The sequence below is a fragment of the Pseudophryne corroboree genome, chromosome 9, assembly GCF_028390025.1.
Source record: "Pseudophryne corroboree isolate aPseCor3 chromosome 9, aPseCor3.hap2, whole genome shotgun sequence".
Lineage (NCBI taxonomy): Eukaryota > Metazoa > Chordata > Amphibia > Anura > Myobatrachidae > Pseudophryne > Pseudophryne corroboree.
This window is the reverse complement of record NC_086452.1, coordinates 325,843,969-325,856,129: the sequence shown is the minus strand read 5'-3', so window position 1 is coordinate 325,856,129 and position 12,161 is coordinate 325,843,969. Positions and strand designations below refer to the sequence as shown.

At 48.2% G+C, this 12,161-nt stretch overlaps 1 long non-coding RNA gene across 1 annotated transcript; it reads right to left on the bottom strand.

The window, feature by feature from the left end:
• Window positions 1-324: 324 nt before the first annotated feature.
• On the bottom strand, window positions 325-8,778 carry LOC134956998 (uncharacterized). Its single transcript, XR_010186366.1, has 2 exons — window positions 8,572-8,778; window positions 325-658 (listed from the first exon to the last, which is right to left on the bottom strand). It is a non-coding gene; the product is annotated as an uncharacterized LOC134956998 (long non-coding RNA).
• Window positions 8,779-12,161: the final 3,383 nt, after the last annotated feature.

Here is a 12,161-nt window from a genome sequence, read left to right as displayed (position 1 = left end):
GCTGTGTGCCAGCTGGATTGGCTCCACTCCCTTTCTCCCCTTCTGTTGCTAGGGAATGAAAAACAAAGAGGACAGCAACAGTGCCAGCAGCCTATTGCCCACGTACTATAGTGACAAGCAGGGCAAAAGCTAAGGCGCAGCAGGCTTGGCACGTGCCATGGGTCATGGAGGAAAGGGGGCACCAGACTCGGATCACCATTAGGCTCCCTTTGGAATGCCAGATATCTACCATCAGCACATGGCCGATTGGCAACAGATTTGAAGATCATACTGACAGTGACAGAATGCATGCAAGGTCAAAGCTGAGCACAGAGCAGGCACAAGTTCTTAAAGTCCCTCATCTGTGCTTTAATTTCAGGTGAATAATTGGAGTGTTCTATAGTAAATTCACCCCCACACTGCAGGACATACATCCCCCTGTATTACTAAACTGATTCTATAATCTGGCAGCTATCCTCACCAGTGCACCGGAACAAGACCATCTGTCATTCAGCTTTCTACGCCAGACGCACCAGAGACATCAGCTTGCAGTTTCTGCTGATTGACTACAAGGTACTACCCGCATTTTGTTTTTCTTCTGTGGGAGGAGAGGGTGCTTTGGGGTGGAGAAGCCAAAGCATATTCTTGCACCTGGGTCCATCACCCACTAGTACCGCCACTGCATGAAAACATACAAAACAAACATAAAGCTGAACTGCAATAAGCTAACTATTGTAACAATAGAACACAGAGAGAGAGCGAAAAGAGATCAAATCAAATTCCGTATATTTAATAAATTCTGAATAAAAACATTAAAATTCAATATAGATGTGAATGAAAAAGTAGTACAGAAGAAAAATCCCTTAATACCACTGTGGAGGCAGAAAAAACACACACGCATATTATGTACCAAGTAAAAAAAATGAATAAATGAAAACAGTCAAAACAGCTCATAAATTCAAGACTGCTCGATGAACGGTTTTGCTCTCAATTAAAGTCACGCTTGTATTTAAAGAAAAGCAATGTAATTTCTATTCAACATTGTATCCATGACTCCAGATAATATAAACGGGATCCGGTCGTTTTATCGACAGTGTCTAGGTCGACAATGTTTAGGTCGACCACTATAGGTCGACAGTCACTAGGTCGACATGGATGGAAGGTCGACAGGGTTTCTAGGTCGACATGTGCTAGGTCGACAGGTCTAAAGGTCGACATGAGTTTTTCACATTTTTTTGGGGGGGGATTTTTTCATACTTAACGATCCACGTGGACTACGATTGGAACGGTAAAGTGTGCTGAGCGAAGCGGTAGCGGAGCGAAGGCACCATGCCCGAAGCATGGCGAGCGAAGCGAGCCATGCGAGGGGACGCGGTGCACTAATTTTGGATCCCGGTCACTTTACGAAGAAAACGACACAAAAAAAAAAAAAAAAAAAATCCTCATGTCGACCTTTAGACCTGTCGACCTAGCACATGTCGACCTAGAAGCCCTGTCGACCTTCCATCCATGTCGACCTAGTGACTGTCTACCTATAGTGGTCGACCTAAACATTGTCGACCTTGACACTGTCGATAAAACGAACCACACCCAATATAAACTGACTCTTTCTGTAACAAGGATAAATACTTAGAAATTCCCCAATTAACTGCTGATCTTTCAGGCTTCTGAAAAATGTCACCATATAATATGATTTACAAGTGTAGAGATTGACTTGTCATCAGTGACTCCACACACACACACACACACACATATATATATATATATATATATATATATAAAACGAGTTTTATGGTAAGAACTTACCTTTGTTAAAACTCTTTCTGCGAGGTACACTGGGCTCCACAAGGAATGGACAATGGGGTGTAGAGTAGGATCTTGATCCGAGGCACCAACAGGCTCAAAGCTTTGACTGTTCCCAGAATGCATAGCGCCGCCTCCTATATCACCCGGCCTCCCTGCACAGGATCTCGGTTTTTAGTTAACCAGTCCAATGCAGTAGCAGGAAAAGAGACGACAACGGTTAGTAGCCACAACACCGCATTCTCACGACAGGAGGCGTGTCAGCGGCTAATGCCATACCAACCCAAAGAAGCTAAGTGCGTCAGGGTGGGCGCCTTGTGGAGCCCAGTGTACCTCGCAGAAAGAGTTTTAACAAAGGTAAGTTCTTACCATAAAACTCGTTTTCTGCTGCGGGTTACACTGGGCTCCACAAGGAATGGACAATGGGGATGTCCTGAAGCAGTTCCTTATGGGAGGGGACGCACTGTAGCGGGCACAAGAACCCGGCGTCCAAAGGAAGCATCCTGGGAAGTGGCAGTATCGAAGGCATAGAACCTTATGAACGTGTTCACAGAGGACCACGTAGCCGCCTTGCACAATTGTTCAAGGGTCGCACCACGTTGGGCCGCCCAAGAAGGTCCAACAGACCGAGTAGAATGGGCCTTAATGTGATCAGGAGCAGAGAGACCAGCCTTCACATAAGCATGTGCAATCACCATTCTAATCCATCTGGCCAGAGTTTGCTTGTGAGCAGGTCAGCCCCGTTTGTGAAACCCAAACACAACAAAAAGAGAATCAGATTTCCTAATAGGAGCAGTTCTCTTCACATAGATACGGAGAGCCTGTACCACATCCAAAGACCGCTCTTTGGGAGACAGATCAGGAGAAACAAGTGCCGGAACTACAATCTCCTGATTAAGGTGGAACGAAGAAACCACCTTAGGTAGATAGCCGGGACTAGTCCTAAGAACCGCCCGGTCACGGTGAAATATCAGATATGGGGAACTACAGGACAAGGCACCCAGATCCGACACTCTTCTAGCTGAAGCAATAGCCAGCAGAAACACCACCTTAAGGGAAAGCCACTTAAGGTCAGCTGAACCAAGAGGTTCAAACGGAGACTCTTGTAATGCCTCCAAAACCACGACAAGTCCCAAGGAGCCACAGGTGGGACATAGGGAGGTTGGATACGCAACATGCCCTGAGTAAAGGTATGCACATCAGGTAAGGTCGCAATTTTTCTCTGAAACCACACCGACAAGGAAGATATTTGAACCTTGAGGGAGGCCAGACGCAGGCCTAAGTCCAGGCCCTGCTGAAGAAAAGCCAACAACTTGGCTATACTAAACTTGGAAGCGTCATAATCGTTAGATGCGCACCAAACAAAGTAAGAATGCCAGACCCTATAGTAAATCCGAGCCGAAGCCGGTTTCCGGGCCCGCAACATAGTTTGAATGACCGCCTCAGAAAACCCTTTAGCCCTTAAGACGGAAGATTCAAGAGCCACGCCGTCAAAGACAGCCGGGCTAGGTCCTGGTAGACACAGGGGCCCTGAACGAGGAGGTCTAGGCGTTGTGGAAGTAGAATTGGACGCTCTGACGATAGGCCTTGCAGGTCTGAGAACCAGTGCCGTCTGGGCCACGCTGGAGCTATGAGAAGCAGAATTCCTTTTTCTTGCTTGAACTTCTAAATTATCCTGGGCAGGAGTGACACCGGAGGGAACATGTACGGCAGCCGAAACCTCCACGGTACCGCCAGCGCATCCACGAATGCTGCTTGAGGATCCCTTGTCTTTGCTCCGAAGACCGGAACCCTGTGATTGTGTCGAGACGCCATCAGATCTACGACTGGAAGGCCCCACCTTTCCACTAGGAGTTAAAACACTTCTGGATGGAGGACCCACTCGCCGGCATGCACGTCCTGACGACTGAGAAAGTCCGCTTCCCAATTCAGGACTCCCAGAATGAATATTGCTGATATGGCCGGTAGATGGCGTTCTGCCCACTGTAGAATCCGTGAGACTTCCTTCATTGCTAGGCGGCTTCGAGTGCTGTCTTGATGATTTATGTAAGCCACTGTGGTGGCGTTGTCTGACTGTACTTGAACAGGACGGTTCTGAATAAAATGCTGGGCTAGGTTCAAGGCATTGAAGACCGCCCACAACTCCAGAATATTGATCGAGAGGAGGGACTCCTCCTTGGTCCACCGCCCCTGAAGGGAGTGTTGCTCCAGCACCGCGTCCCAACCTCTTAGACTGGCATCTGTCGTCAACAGGACCCAGTCGGATATCCAGAACGGACGGCCCCTGCACAGTTGTTGGTCCCGGAGCCACCAGAGCAGCGACAGATGGACCTCCGGAGTCAATGAGATCATTTGAGACCTGATCCGGTGAGGCAGGCCATCCCATTTGGCTAGAATCAGCCTCTGGAGAGGGCGAGAGTGAAATTGAGTGTACTCCACCATGTCGAATGCTGACACCATGAGGCCCAGCACCTGCATCGCCGAATGTATCGACACTTGAGGATGAGATAGGAAGCAACGAATCCTTTCCTGAAGTTTCAGGACTTTCTCCTGAGACAGGAACAACCACTGGTTGTGAGTGTCCAATAGTGATCCCAGATGCACCATGCTCTGAGCAGGGATCAGGGATGACTTCTTCCAGTTGATGAGCCACCCGTGGGCTTGCAGAAACCGGACCGTCACATCTAGATGACGCAGGAGAAGTTCTGGGGAATTTGCCAGGATTAACAAGTCGTCCAAATACGGCAGTATCCTGACCCCTTGACGGCGGAGTACCACCGTCATCACCGCCATGACTTTTGTAAAGACTCGCGGAGACGTTGTTAAACCAAAAGGTAACGCCCGAAACTGGTAATGGCAGTTGCCAATTGCAAATCTCAGGTATTGCTGATGAGACACTGCTATAGGAATATGCAGGTAAGCATCCTGTATATCCAGGGAGACCATGAAGTCCCCAGGTTCCAAGGCCAGAACTATAGAGCGAAGGGTTTCCATCCGGAACTTGGAAACCTTGACAAACCTGTTCAATGCCTTGAGGTTGAGAATGGGCCGGGAGGACCCATTCGGTTTCGGGACTACAAACAGCGGAGAATAGTACCCCTGGCCCCTCTGTGCAAGAGGCACCTGTACTACGACTCCTGTATCCAGGAGGGTCTGTACCACCGAATGTAGAGTGTTTGCCTTTGTCTTGTCCAATGGGACGTCTGTCTGGCAAAATCGATGAGGGGGGCGGTTTTTGAAGGCCATGGCGTAACCTCGAGTGACGACTTCCCGTACCCAGGCATCTGAAGTGGTCTTCAACCATTCCTGGGTATTACCTAGAAGCCGGCCCCCCACCATGGGATCCCACAGAGGGAGGCCCGCCCCATCATGCGGCAGGCTTATCTGTCTTGGAAAATGGCTGACGGGCCGCCCAGGCTCTTTAGGGCTTAGGCTTACCAGGTTTGGAAGTGCGGGCCTGCTTGTTGTACGCCTGACCTTTTGCTTTACCTGAAGGACGAATGGGGCGAAAGGACGTACCTTTAGCCTTCGACACAGAAGGAGCAGTACTTTGCAGACAGGCAGTTTTGGCAGTAGCCAAGTCAGCCACAATCTTATTTAAATCCTCCCCAAACAGAATATCTCCCTTAAAAGGGAGTACCTCTAGGGTTTTTCTAGAGTCCAGATCCACAGACCAGGATCTCAGCCACAATATCCGGCGAGCCAGGACTGACGTAGTAGAGGCCTTGGCTGCCAGGATACCGGCATCAGAAGCCGCCTCTTTAATATAACGAGAAGCTGTGACAATATAAGACAAGCATTGTCTAGCATGGTCAGAGGAGGTTTCAGCATCCAAGGCCCATGCTTCAATGGCCTCTGCAGCCCAAGTAGCTGCAATAGTGGGCCTTTGTGCAGCACCCGTGAGGGTGTAAATCGCTTTCAGACAACCCTCCGCACGTTTATCCGTAGGCTCTTTTAGAGACGTGACGGTGGTGACCGGTAGAGCTGAGGAAACCACCATCGAAGCCACATGTGAGTCCACTGGAGGAGGCGTTTCCCAATTCTTAGACAGCTCCAGCGCGAGGGGATAGCGAGCCAGCATCTTCTTTTGAGGCACAAACTTCGTACCCGGGTTTTCCCAGGGTTCCTGATGTATATCAAGTAGGTGGTCAGAGTGAGGTAAAACTTGTTTAATCACCTTCTGACGCTTGAACCTATCTGGTTTCTTAGGAGGAACGGATGGCTCGGAATCATCCGTAATCTGTAAAATTAACTTAATAGCCTCCAAAAGATCAGGAACATCCACATGTGAACCACCCTCCCCATCAGCCGTATCTGAGTCAGAACCTGTGGGGTCAGTGTAAGTGCCGTCTTCATCCGACGAGGTGTCAGTGACAGCAGTGGATTGTGAGGAGACAAGCGCTCGCTTAGAGGACCACTTGGATGTATGTGAGCGACAGTCAGACTTTTTAGTAGTCAGGGACTGGTTCAACTTCTTTATTTGCGCAGATAAATCGTCCGCCCACGGCGGGTTAGCTGCAGGGACCACAAACGGTTGCACCAGCATTGGGGGTCCCATAGGGGGTGTTAGTTTATAAACTAGCGTATGCAGAAGCGTGGAAAAAGCGGCCCACGGCGGGTCATTATTTGCCCCCGTCGCCACCGTCCCACTGGGGGGCAAGGAGCCCCCAGAACCAGAGCCCAAAGCTGCTATATTCTCCTCATAGGTATCTGCTGCTTCAGCAACACCGGCAGTGTGTTCAGCCCCAGAACCGTTACCTTCAGAAGCAGACATGATATAACTTGCAGTATCAGGTAACACAGTACAATTTGTCAGCAGCACAATACCTCTGAACCCAAACCCCTGCGCAGTGTAGTCAGCACCAGCAGAGATAAAGGAGAGATATGGTGACTAAATCACAGAGAAAAATACGTAATACAGTATATCTTTGTGAAAATCCTATATTAGATAAAATCTGACGCACCAAGCCCCCTCAGGTTATAGAATATAGGGATAGCAGGTTGAGTGAAAGACACGAAATGGACACCACTCAGCTATCAAATGCACACACAAATAGTCACAGTCTGCACAATGCAGAGGTTATTACTAACAATAATACTGCACTGGACTAGCTTACACAGCTATATAACAATAGATATAACAGTACACAGTAAGAACTGGATGTATATCACAGGGTAATTGTGTAACCCTATTCCCGCAGGAAAGTTAGCTATATATTAAGCCCCCCCTGGTATGTTACTAGGAGCTCCTTCTCTTTCCCCGCATTGGGGAATATCTTAGTGCCTCCACCCAAGCTAAAGTAATGAGGCGGCTTGCCTGGGTAAGCCGAGGATGCAAAAGTGGTAATGCACCCTTAGATTTTCCTCCACAACCTATAGGGTCCAGGGGATTGGGTATCAATAATTAATGTTACCGTGTACCGTTCCAACAAATGATAAGATCTCCCCGTGGAATTATAACCCGTATTACCTGTTCTCTGTTTTTCTTTCCAGGTTGGATTATCTCTTCATGGGCACGCTACACCAGGTAAGTACTGCAGTTGTTTTTATTACCATGTAATCCAGAATTGTACATTTAAATATAACATAACACTTAAGAAATAGTAACTATACTCTACTAGACATATTACTGATGCATGCAATACAAAAAAACTCTATAGGTACCTTGTCTATAGTCTACTAGACTATAGCCCCGGGGATTTTAGAAAAAAAACATAGCTGCGCAGTAAGATCTACAGTATAACTTAAATGGGGTCCCAGATATTAGTGAAAGTCCAACTGAGAAGTTCTGTGGACTTAAGCTACTGTGGATCAGATGAGAAAGTATCACAATGTATCTGTCCTTCCATAACCTGGGATACTACTGAAGAAATCAATGTCGTAGGCGCAACCAGCTGCCCTAGTTGTGGCAACTCTGGGGGTCAAAGTCTGAGATTGAGGAATGATGGTATGGTTTGAGTGCTATGTGGCTCCGAATGTCTCTCTGGTTATGTCCGACTAGACCCGTCTATCCTTCCTAGGGTTCAGACTTATACTCAGTGGTGCTGTAGGGGAAGGGTCCACTATTCTAAATTTCTGTAGTTACTTCAGTGGCTAAAGCTTTTCATTACACACTTAACCAATAGTTAATGTACTTGATATGGTGCTATTTGGTTTTCTTCCTTGGTATGTGCACCTAAAGACGCTCTCAGTGTAATAGTAAATACAGGATCAGTCTAGAATTCATTTGTTTAGATGCCAACAGTTAACCCGTCGGAAGATAATTGATCTGGAATCACTGACTCGGGCTAAATTATCCTTGTAGCAGTGTTGTATCAACGAAAGATGAAGTTAGCCAGTGAGCTCCAGGCGGGGCCCACTTCTAAGTGTAGTGTCAGAAGATGAATCTGGCTCCCTCGCTGAATGTAGATGTACAGTAGGACAGATCGGTCGGCGACAGCCTAGGCATGCCAAGCTACACTTATATGGTGAGGGCTCAGAGTCTCTGGGTTGTGAAGTGCAGTATACTTAGGGAGATAATTTCTCTTTCAATATTAATGCTGTCTATGCTGCTCCCCCAACTCACAACAATGATGATGCGGTATATGCTGATGGTAGAAAGGACTGAATCAGTGTAGATCAATCAGCCCACAACACAGCGTCCTCCGTTGCTATGGAGTCAGGGACTGCCTGTCTGTCTCTTCTCCGCTAACTAGGCTTTCCCTTACTGCTGCCGTGGCTCCCAATTGCTACCACATATGGGGTTATGCCCCCCTTTCACTCTCCTCAACCAAAATGGGGCAGTCTCACCAGCGCTGCTGTCAGGCACCTCTAGCCGCCGTTCTCCCTGCTCCGGAGCGGCTCCCGTCCAGAGCCTCTCGCTGTGGCTCGCAGCGTCTCTGCGCCTGTGCCCGCTCTCCACGATAAGCGGCTATCTCCGGCAGCTCTGCACTCCGGTCTCCCCTGCGTCTCTGCTCCCTCTCCTCAGCTCTTCTCTCTCCAGCCTCCTCCCTTCTCATCCTCCTAACTGATTTCTCCAACCGTTTTTTTCCCCCTCATGCCACTTCTGGAAACTTCTTCCTCAATACCCCCGTGCCCACTCAACTAATCAGCATGGCTACACATATTATTCTTATAAATTATAATTGAGTACATCTAATAAATTATAATTGGGTACCTTTATCTGCTATAGGTAACACAACTGCAGTGCTTATTCCATTAATAATATTCTTGGGGCTACACTTTCCCCCTGGTGAGTCGGATTGGCTCAAGCCAGAATCACCACTACTATGTATACAGTGTCCCCTATGACAGTGAAGGGGAAGGCGTTTTCACCCTATATTAAACCTAGACAGTTGTACTAAAGCAAAAAAGTATTAGAAAATAGGTGTTGCGCTGATTCACCGGTGGAGAAATTCCTATTTTACAATACCTTTTCAGAAGTATTTTAATAGTAATACTGCTGCTGCTGCCCACAATAAGGGATGTTTTGCGACCCCCGTGATTATGATAGAAACAAAAAAACAAACAGAGTGGGAGCGCTGCTGGGATTACTAGAAAATAAAACTTACTTTAATCATATAATTAATACTCATTAGCGGTATAAATAATCAATAGACTTTTAATTGATAACATGAAAAAACAAAAATGAAAAAGTAAAAAGGAAAAAAGAAAAATGAAAAATAGATAACAATAAATAAAGCAGTATTAATAACACCAATGTTAAAAACTAGTACTGAGATGGAATACCAGAAAAAGATATGTATCAATGATAATTTGATCTAATTGACTTGAAACATTTGTAAAACCTGTGCAGGCTAGATTAATATTGCACAATGTCCTCGCTTGATAGCAAAGTCCCTTGGAATAGTTCAGATGGTTATTAGTTGTTAGCCAAAAGGAAACATAGTTTCATTTTTCATGAAGATTTATATAATTTGATATGGTATCGTCCACATATATCACACTGTAGCAGTACGGATCCAGCTGAATGAAGTATCCTTTGGAAAAAAGGAATCCTTAATACACAGTCTCTATGATAGAGTTACCTGGGTCCCACGGCACTGGTGCTTCACCTCTGTAATACTCCTACTGGACCTGCCAGCGTGTTACGACAATGGAGGAGGGTGATTTTACCCGTTGTGCTCCGTGGTCCCGTTCTCTTCGCTGACGTCAGTGCTGTGTGTAGATGATGTGGGTATTGTGCTCAGCGGCACTCCGGTGCTCTTTGGTTACGCGTTTCTCCGCCTTTGTACTCGGCGGCTTCCTCAGACCTTGTACTAAAGTAAGGCCAGGGTAGGATTCTAAAAGGATGTACAACCAAAGGTACCTCAGTAGAGGTTCCCAATTTATCATAGGTAAGTATCCGAGGAGGCTTCCGAGATCGTTGCGGTCTCGGGACATGTATAGCGTCTAGGTTTAACTCAGTATCCATATTCCGCACAGGGTCCATGGGTACTTCGAAGTCGTCATTGTTTTCCCAATCTCCTCCTTCATTTCCAGGGCTCCCTGCCCCTTTCCACTCTGTTGAACTTTCGGATGTTTTCTCAATCTCTTCATGCATTTCCTGCACCCTCTCTGCCTTTGAATCTTGTAAGTCCCTATAATAGCATCCTTCATAATACTCTTCTTCCTCCTTCCCATCTATCTCTTCTTCGACCAGAGCCGGAGGCACTGCAAGTAAATTAGGGTGATGAACTATGGAAGCGGGTCTATGAGAGTCTACCCCCACATCATCCCATCGCATATCTAGCGCAATCGGTAGCAAATGCTGTCTATGATATGTCACGGTAGGCCCATCTCCATCCTCGGGTGCCAGCTGATATACTGGCAGGTCAGCTGACTGTTTTTCAATGACATAAGGCTTCGACCGCCAACGGTTGGCAAGTTTTCGTCGTCTGGGGGCTCCTAACATTTTAATTAATACTCTGTCCCCTAGAAACAGACGGTGTTCCCGTACATGCCGATCGTACCGGAGCTTATTCCTTTCTCCTAGGTCTTTAGTAACCATCCAAAGTTCTGTACCGATGGATCTAGTTTGCATCGACTTCTTATCGCTCGAGGGACCGGGAGGTCAGGAGGGGAACATCCTCGTAGTTACCGACCACTTCACGCGATATGCGCAAGCCTATGTGACCCCCAATCAGAAGGCCATCACAGTCGCCAGAACACTGTGGGAAAAGTTTTTCCAACATTATGGGTTACCTACCCGAAAACCGGAGCCTCCTGCTGTAATTACCCGGCAACCAGGGCTCGGGAGTGTACAGCGCCGCTGGGGAGAGCCGGAGCTGCAGCCGTGAATGTCCACTGACATGTAACACTGCTGCTGCCCTTGACGTCTTCACTTTTTTCCTCAGAAAAAAAGCTCTTCTTAGGGCTGCCTGGAGCAGCCCCTCTGTTAAGTGCCTGCTACTGCAGCACCAACTACAAAACTGAGATCCTGTGCATGGAGGCGGGGTGATATAGGAGGCGGCGCTATGCATTCTGGGAACAGTCAAAGCTTTGAGCCTGTTGGTGCCTCGGATCAAGATCCTACTCTACACCCCATTGTCCATTCCTTGTGGAGCCCAGTGTACCCCGCAGCAGAAATATATATATATACTAGGCGATTCATCGCGCCCTATGGGCTGTGGTTGGCAGAGTGGCGGGTGCGGGGGAGACGCGGATGGGGGAGGGGGTCCAGGGGAGACGTGGGTGGGGGAGGAGTGGTTGCAGGGGTGCCGTGGGTGGGGGAGGGGTGGGTGCGGTGGTGCCGCGGGTGGGGGAAGGGCAGGTGCGGGCATGCTACTGGTGGGGGAGGGTGTTTGGAGCCACTGCGGGTGGTGGAGCGGGGTGTGGGAGTGCTGCGGATGGGACCCGGAGGTACTGCAAGTGGGGGATTGGCAGATAATGCTTCTCCTACTTCTCCTCCTGAAAGCAGCTAAGCACTATTGCTAGCGCCGGTGTCCCAATGCGCCGCATTAAAGGGAAGAAGATGCACTCAATAAACTACAGCTCCCAGCGGCCCTTAGATCCGGTATGCTACAGTGCTAAGGGCTGCTGGGAGCTGTAGGTTATTTAATGTGTCTACTTCCCTGTAATGCGGCGCGTTGGGACACTGGAGCTAACAATAGTGACTGGCCGGCAGAACTGACTGATTGGCTGAATCAATGTAAAAGGTGAGTGCTGTACAGTGTCAGTGACACTGCACACCCACTGCACTGCACAGCACTGTCACCTTTTACATTGATTCAGTGTCCAGACATTACCCTCCGCGATATCACCCACTGCATCTGTTACATTAGCCATCTCAGGGCTAGCAGACCAACAGCCCAGGTGCTGTGTTGCAGAGTCGGGGCCTCTGGGGTTCTGAGCGCGGTTGTGGCGGGGAGGCACATCTGTAACATCATGCACAGAGGAGG